This window comes from Lactuca sativa, chromosome 8 (genome assembly GCF_002870075.4).
Source record: "Lactuca sativa cultivar Salinas chromosome 8, Lsat_Salinas_v11, whole genome shotgun sequence".
Classification (NCBI taxonomy): Eukaryota; Viridiplantae; Streptophyta; class Magnoliopsida; order Asterales; family Asteraceae; genus Lactuca; species Lactuca sativa.
This window is the reverse complement of record NC_056630.2, coordinates 81,040,312-81,049,736: the sequence shown is the minus strand read 5'-3', so window position 1 is coordinate 81,049,736 and position 9,425 is coordinate 81,040,312.

The following is a 9,425-nucleotide window of genomic DNA, read 5'->3' as shown; positions in this document are numbered from 1 at the left end:
GACCCACTCAGTTTTCTTTGTATCACAGGTATTAAATACGAAGACATATTTCACAGAGAGATTTAAAGGAGATATAAATCAATTGTGTAAATTAAATGTAAGTTCTGCTTATGCTTATATGTCTATATCGGAACATGACACCCCGAGGTTTTATTATTGAATGAAAATACATTCTTTTTAAGAAATGATTTGATAAGTTAATATCATATCTTGTTTTGGGAACAAATTCCGCAACCGTATCTTTAAAAGATTACTCTGATTTTATAAAACAAAGCATAAGTAAAATCGGTCTTTTCTGGCCGTAAAAATGGGGATGTCACAATATCCATGGAAGTTTGGGAAGTAGATCTTCCAATAAAATTTGCATTACCAGTGCGCCAAATCATTTTTGATTCATCAACAATTAGAAAATAGGTAAGATTGATAAGGGTCACATCTCGGTCTGTCATATAGTTATCTTTAATGAACTTACTATATGACTTAGGAACTGATTGAAGAACCAAGTCAACAACCAAATTCCTCGAGACATCGACTCCTAGCATTCCCAGTCTGTCAATGTGTGACTTCATCTCCAATACATGTGCACATACATACCTTCCATCTTAGTGTTTGCTAGCCAATAGGGTTTGAGTGACCTTGAACTTTTCAAGTCTTTGAACATGTGAGTTAGGGAGAACTATTGGAGGAGGTGGAAGAAGAGAATCATGATTTCCACGATCCAATTGTGGGACATCATCTTCATGAGGAAGGCTTTTTCCAAAGATTCTGGCAGACCATAGTTGTCAAAACTAGATATCTACAGGGAGAAGTTCAACTTAGTTGATTTAAGTCCTTAATATAGCAGCCAAAATGAAAAATATTAAGGCTAGGACCTAGCATAATATTCTACAATTTGGAAGAGGGATGACATAATCCAATCGTAAAATATTTGAAGGTAGGTAAATGACGATTTATCAATTTCCACCATGAAAAACGAAAAAGAAAATTAGGTTGTAAATGAATTAAAATTCCTAGATTCTTTAAGATTCATTGGACTTTTCAATGGCATGTTTAATCTCAATTATGCCCTTCAAGTTTGTGACTGGGATGCCAAGGATCACAAACAGAGTGTGAATAACCATGCAAATTAGCTTGGTACTCTCGATGTTACATATCACCTAATCAATGTTCCGGTTAGCCACACACGCTCCATTGATCCATGATTAACATCAAGTTACCCTTTGTTACCCTTGCTAGTGCTGGGTTTGAGCCAAAAGAACATCTTATGTGCTCATGCAAACCCTAATGCTTGGATCTAGGTTCCTCTATTGTACATGCAATTCATCCAAGACTTATAAACCCTAGATCTAGCATGCATATTTCAAAATTAACATATGAGAACAAATCTAGATGATTACCTCTTCTTCAATGGCTTGAATCTTCTTGTCTTGGAGCTTAGATTCATAAGTGTCACTCCTCTAATGGCTTACAAACACCACAAGCAAGAGGATGCTACTTAAAAGAGAGGGCATGGCATAATTTCGGCTATGAAGACTCCTAGGGTTTCAAGTGGCCGAAAATTAGATGCCCTAGGGTCTTATTTATACTGGTGCTCCTAGGGTTTCAGTCAAAACCCTAATGGACAACTTAGACCTTAGGCAATCCAAGGAAGCTTCTGGAATAAGGCCCTTATGGACGAAATTAGAATGGACACATCCCTAATTTTGTCCGTGCCTAGTCTATAAGCCTTCTTAGCCCAATATTCAACTATCACACATTTGACAGTTTAAGTCCCTGTTATTTAATTAATGTCTTTTAGCCACAAAATTAATTCTTGTCTAATATTAATTAAACTATATGATTTCTCCTTTAATATATTATTCAAATAATATATTAATAAACCATAACAACCTCTCTATTCATAAAACATCCTATGATGTTGCTTTTGGTGAAGGCAACCCAAAAGGACCATGCACGGTCGGGTCAAGTACATAAAAAATATAGCTACGGGCTTAGACACTAATCCAACAGTCTCCCACTTGGATAAGTCTAGTAACTAAAAATGTAAGTACAATCCGATTAGCAATCGTAGCTCTCAAAGATGCTATCAAACTCTGATCTTATCAGTAACCTGTCCTTTAGATAAGGGATCATATAGTCCTCTGTTCTAGATATCGTGCGGACAATTACATGGAACATAGTCATACTTATTGTCCATTAGTTTGTTTCTCAGTCTCTAATTCGTCTAACATAGAACTTAATTGAACACATCAATTCAGTTCTGACTGGGCCCGACACATAAGTCAAACTAAATCATGGAAGGTCCCATATATCGCTTTTACCCTCTCAGGATAAAAGGAACATATAAACTTCGACGTATATGCATTTACTATTCACTCATCAATCATACAAAACAATGCATTTTATAACATCAAGTTAATGATGCGTTTACGCATTATCAATGCACAATCAACAAGAAAACAATAAACCATATATCTAGGTTTTAAGACCACATGATATTATTGTCTTGCGATCACTCGAGATAAATTCCATGAAGTGATGCCAACAAGTGCGGGTTTAATCCAATGCTCAAATCAAATTCATAAGCATTCATGAACGTTGCATCAAACCTTTGCTATGTCTAATATACTTTAGAAAATCTACAAACCAATTCATGACAATCTTCTTTCATACCTACTCCCAAATTATGAGCGACTATGCAACATTCAAATAATCTTATTATTCAGGAAGTCAAAACATGCAAAGTGAAACAATAGTTAAATAATCAACATAAGACAGTAACTTTACTTGTAAATAATACTCTTTTATTTAATCATCAAATGTTAATTACATTTATCTATTATAAGTTTCAAAGCTATCTAATCTAAAATAACATCGTCCTTCAGCTCGATGCTCCTAGCGTGCTGCAAGTGCTTAACCCAACACAATCCCTTCATAAGCGGATCTGCTGGGTTATCCTCCGACGATACCCTCTTCACTTCGAGTAGTCCTTCTTCCATCCGATGTCGGATAAAGTGATATTTTATGTCGATATTTCAAGATCTGCCATGATCCCTCGGTTCCTTGGTCAAGGCAACCGCTCCTTCATTATCACAGAAAATTTCCATGGGCTCTTTTATGGCTGGCACAACTCCAAGGTCTCCAATGAAGTTCTTCAACCATATTTCCTCCTTTGACGCTTCGCTCGCCGCTATATACTCTGATTCACACGTTGAATCAGCTATGGTTTCCTGCTTGAAACTTTTCCAAGTCACTGCTCCTCCATTTAGCGTAAAGACCCAGCCCGACTGCGAACGTTAGTTGTCCCTGTCGGTCTGAAAACTGGCGTCACTATACCCTCTCACCCTTAAGTCATCGCTCCCACCAAGGACTAGAAACCATTCCTTGGTCCTCCGAAGGTACTTAAGAATATTCTTGACTGCGGTCCAATGTGCTTTGCCAAGGTTCCCTTGATATTTGCTGACCATGCTCAAAGCAAAGCCCACATCAGGGCGAGTACAAGTCATAACATATATAATCAAGCCAACTGCGGAAGCGTATAGTACTCAGCTCATCTATGCTATCTCGCCTTTGGTACTTGGGCTTTGAGTCTTACTCAACTTAGCATTACTTTGGATTGGTAACTCCCCCTTCTTGGAATTCTCCATAAAAAAACATTTTAGTACCTTGTCCAAGTAAGTATTCTGACTAAGTCATATTAGTCTTTTACTTCTGTTTCTCATTATCCTTATTCCCAAAATATAGGCAAGAACTCCGAGGTCCTTCATAGCGAAGCACTTCCCAAGCCAGTACTTGACTTCCTGCAGCGTTGGGACGTCGTTTCCTATGAGTAGTATGTCATCGACGTACAATACGAGGAAGCTAACTATACTCCCACTGGCTTTTACATATACACATGATTCATCCTCGCTTTGCAGAAAACCAAACTCTTTGACTTTCTCATCGAAACAAAGATTCCATCTGTGAAATGCTTTTTTTAGTCCGTAAATGGACTTCTCATGCTTACACACTCTATTAGGGTGCTTTACATCGACAAAACCCTCTGGCTGAGCCATGTAAACATCCTCAGCCAATTTCCCGTTAAGGAAAGCAGTTTTGACATCCATCTGCCATATCTCATAGTCATGAAATGCAACAATGGCTAGCATCACCCTAATAGACTTTATCTTCGCAACCAGTGAGAAGGTTTCATCATAGGAAACTCTGTGAGTTTTAGTGAAACCCTTCGCAACCAATTGCGCCTTATAGGTGTGTACATTCCCATCCATCTCGGTCTTCTTCTTGAAGATCCACTTGCACCCCGACCGTCTTATGAACTGGAACATTGTCAACCAAATTCCAAACTTGGTTGTCATACATGGACTGATTCTTGATGTCCATAGCCTCATTCCATTTTGCAAACTCTGGGCCTGCCATGGCTACCTTGTAGCTGTTAGGTTCATCCAAATTCACTAGTGTACAATCACTAATGAACATATCCCCTTCCGTAGTAATTTGAAAACCATAAAACTGGGGTTGAACGCTATCTCTTTCAGAACGTCTAAGAGGTAATTACTCGTCAATCGGTTCTATCAGAGTTTCCTCCTTGGGTTGAGCGCCAGTGTTAGAGGTTCCTTCATCGCTCGACTCTTGAAGCTCTTCAAGATCGATCTGCCTCCCACTGTGCCCTTGGCTTATGAGTTCTCGTTCTCGGAAAACCCCTCTCCTCGCAATGAAGACAACATTGTCACTCGGTCTATAGAAGAGATATCTAAAGGATTTATGCGGGTAGCCGATGAAAATACACCGCTCACTACGAGGTTCGAGCTTGTTGTGAGTATCTCGTCTTACGAAAGCCTCACAACCCAAACCTTGATATGTGCTAACGAGGGAGCTTTCCATGTCCACATTTCGTGAGGTGTTTTGGAAACCTTCTTCGTAGGGACTAAGTTAAGGATATGGGCGGTAGTTTCTAAGGCATACCCCCAGAATGAGATAGGTAGCGAAGCACGACTCATCATGGAATGAACCATGTCTAGCTAGGTTCGATTACGCCTCTCAGCTACACCATTCAACTGTGGTGTCCTAGGTGGCGTCAATTGTGAAACGATTCCGCATTCCTTGAGGTAGTCGTGGAATTCAAGACTTAGGTACTCTCCACCTCGATCAGATCGAAGCATCTTGATTTTCCTGCCCAGCTAATTCTCCATTTCTAGTTTAAACTCTTTGAACTTTTCAAAGGTTTCTGACTTGTGCTTGATTAAGTAGATATACCCATATCTGCTATAATGATCGGTGAAAGTCACATAGAAGCGGCTCGCATCCCTTGTGGTGGATCTAAAGGGCCCACACATATCGGTGTGTATGAGATCCAATAAACCTTCACCCTTGCACAAGTGCCAGTGATGGGTGACTTGGTTATCTTTCCAAGTAAACAAGACTCGCACACGTCATCGTCCTTAAGGTCGAATGACTCCAATACTCCATCCTTTTGGAGTTTGGCTATGCGTTTCTTGTTGATATGTCCAAGACGACAATGCCACAAGCATGCTTTATCAAACCATTGGAAGAATCAATACACAACACATCATTTCCTAAATTTTCTACAACCATCACAGTTTCATATATTCCATTACAAGGCAATGCTTCAAAATAGAAAACATCATTAAGATAAGCATTAATAGAACGTTTTACATTATCAAATGTATATCTAAAACCTTGTTTATACAAACCTTGAAAAGAAATGATGTTTCTTGCCATATTTGGCGAATAGCAACAATTATTTTAATCTAATCCTAGTCCACTATTGAGCACTAAAGAGTAAACTCCGATCTTGGTGACAGGAGATGGTCTTCTGTTCCCCATGATCAAATTTATCTTCCCATGCTCCACATCCCTATCTCTTCTTAGGCCCTACAAATCAGAACAAATGTGAAAACCACATCCTGTATCAAGTACCCAAGAAATAGCATGTGATGAATCATTAGATTTAATAGTGTAAATACCCGCATAGGATGGTTTGATCTTTCCATCCTTGATGTCTTGCAGATATTTTGGGCAGCTTCATTTCCAATGCCCTATTTCATGGCAGTGGTGGCACTCTGCCTCCTTGGGGTTGGAGTTGGGTTTAGCAGTACTAGCCTTGGTTCCACTAGAAGAGGAGCCATTTTGGGACTTTCCCTTATGGTGGCTCTTTGAGGGAGCCTTCCTCTTCTTACCCTTCCCTTGCCCAATTACCAAGACTGGTGTAGCAGTAGGAGTTGGAGATGATGCAACAGATTTATCTTTGAGGTTGCTCTCAGCAGTCCTCAACAAGCCTTGAAGCTTGCTTAAGGTGACCTCCTTGTTCATGTGGTATGTCATGCGGAACTGGTTGTAGCAGGGAGGCAAGGAATGAAGGAAGATGTCAATTGTCAGCTCTTCATCAAAGTTCACATTCAACTTTAGCAGGCGATCGACATATCTCTGCATCTTGTGCAGATGAGCGGTAAGGGACTCTCCATTACCCATTTTGGCAGTGATCATCGAAGTGATGATCTCGTACCTTTCTCGCCTAGCACTCTGGTGGTACCGGTCCAACAGATCTTTATGCATCTTATAGGGATACATGTCCTCATAGGACTTTTGGAGTTTTGCAGTCATAGTCGCCAGCATGATGCGATGGACTTTTGTAGCATCACGCTCATGGGCCTTAAAGGCTGTGATATCTTCAACAGTGGCAGTGTTGATGTTGATTTCCTTCTGCTTCTCATCGAGGACATACTCTTTGTCCTCGTAACGAGTGACCATTCGAATGTTGCGGATCCAATCATTGAAATTGGACCCGTCAAAGATCACTCTCCCACACAAGTTCATGAGTGAGAACAAGCCAGAGGAATTTGAGCCGGAAGCGTTTTTGTCGTTCGACATCTGAAATAGAAAAGAGACAAAGTTTGATTATAAATGAATCCCCAATTAAACACCCAAATGAGAAATTAGGGCTAGGACCCTACAACATTATTTACATATTAGAAGAGGGATGTCGTTATCTAACATGCAAATAATTTGAAGGTAAGTGAATGACGATTCACTAATTTTCACCATGAAAAACGAAAGAAAAAAAAAGATTAAGTTTTAAATGTATTGAAAACTCCTAGATCTTTTGAGATTAATTGAACTTTTTAGTGGCATATTTAAACCTCGATATGCCCCTCAAGTTTATGACTGGGATGCCGAGGATCACAAAGCGGGTGTGAATAAGCATGCAAATGTACATGGTGCCCACATTGTTACAGGCACATATTCGTTGAGCCGTTTAACCACACACGCTCCATCAAACTATGAAAAACATTGAGCCACCCTTTGCCCCCTTTCCTTAGAGCCCATCTAGTGTGCCGGTTAACCAAGTCCTTTGGATATCTCTTCTATAGACTGAGTGACAATGTTGTTTTCGTTGCGAGGAACGGAGTTTTTCGAGAGAGAGAACTCATATGCGAAGAACACAGTGTGACGCAAATTGATATTGAAGAGATTCAATAATCAAGCAATGAAGGAACCTCTAACACTGGCACTCAACCCGAAGAGGAAACTCCTGTTGAACCGATTGACGAGTCCCTACCTCTTAGACGTTCCAGTAGAGTTAGTGTTCCACCCGTATTATATGGTTTCCATATAACTGTTGATGGTGATACGTTTATCAGTGATAGTACACTAATAAATTTGGATGAACCTAAAAACTACAAGGAAACCATGGCAGGCCCGAAGTCCGGGAAATGGAAAGTGGCTATGGATAACAAGATTCCATCCATGTATGACAATCAAGTTTGGAACTTGGTTGACAATGTACCAGGTCGTAACACGGTCATGTGCAAATGGATCTTCAATAAAAAGACCAACATGGATGGGAAAGTACACACATATAAGGTGCAATTGGTTGCAAAGGGTTTTACTCAAACTCCCGGAGTTGACTATGATGAGACCTTCTCACCAGTAGCGAAGATTAAATCTATAAGGGTTATGCAAGCCATAGCTGTGTTTCATGATTATGAAATATGGCAGATGGATGTCAAAACTACTTTCCTTAATGGAAAGTTGGCTGAAGATGTTTACATGAGTTAGCCAGAGGGTTTTGTCGATGCGAAGCACCCTAATAGAGTGTGTGAGATTGAGAAATACATTTATGGATTGAAACAAGCATCTCGAAGATGGAATATTTGTTTTAACGAGAAAGTCAAAGAGTTTGGTTTTTCGAGAAGCAAGGATGAGTCTTGTGTATATAGTTAGCTTTCTAGTATTGTATGTGGATGACATACTGCTCATAGGAAACGATGTCCCAACCTTACAGGAGGTTAAGTCCTAGCTTGGGAAGTGCTTCGCTATGAAGGAGCTTAAAGAAGATGCTTATATTCTAGGGATAAAGTGTTGAAACGTTTTAGTATAGAGAATTCCAAGAAAGAGGAATTACCAATCCAAAGCAGTACCAAGTTGAGTAAGACTCAAGCCCGAGTACCGATGTCGAGATAGCACAGATAAGCAAAGTACCTTATGATTCTGCAGTTGGCTCAATCACATATGCTATGACATGTACTCGCCCTAATGTGGCCTTCGCTTTGAGCATAGTCAGCAGATATCAAGCGAACCCTGGTAAAGCTTATTGGACTACCTTAAAGAACATTCTTAAGTACCTGCGGAGGACTAAGGAATGGGTTCTTATCCTCGATGGGAGTGATGACTTGAGAGTGCGAGGGTATAGTGACACCAATTTTCAGACTGACCGAGACAATTTCCGCTCTCAGTCGGGCTGAGTCTTTACCCTGAATGGAGGAGCAGTGACTTGGAAAAATTCCAAGCAGGAGACCGTAGCTGATTCAACGTGTGAATCAGAGTACATAGCAGCTAGTGAAGCATCGAAGGAGGCTATATGGATAAAGAACTTCATCAAAGACCTTGGAGTTGTACCTACCATAAAGGAGCCTATAGAGATTTTTTGTGATAACGAAGGTGCAGTCGCCTTAACCAAGGAACTGAGGGATCATGGCAGATCCAGGCATATTGATAGAAAATATCACTTTATTAGATAGACATCGGATAGAAGAGGGACTCATCGCAGTGAAGAGGGTTTTGTCAAAGGATAACCCATCAGATCCCCTTACGAATGGACCGAGTAGGGTTAAGCACTTGCAACATGCTAGGAGTATTGGGCTGAAGGACGATATTAGTTTTAGTGATTAGATAGCTTATAGAAACTTGTAATAGATAAATTGTAATTAACATTTGATGATTAAATAAATGAGTTCAATTTATAAGTAATGTTATTGTCTTGTGTTAATTATTTACTATTGTTTCACTTTGCATGTTTTGACTTCTTGAATAATAAGATTATTTAAAATATCCACAGTCGATCATACGTTGGAAGTAAGTACGAAAGAAGACTGTCATGAATTGGCTTGTAGACTGTCTAAAGCGTT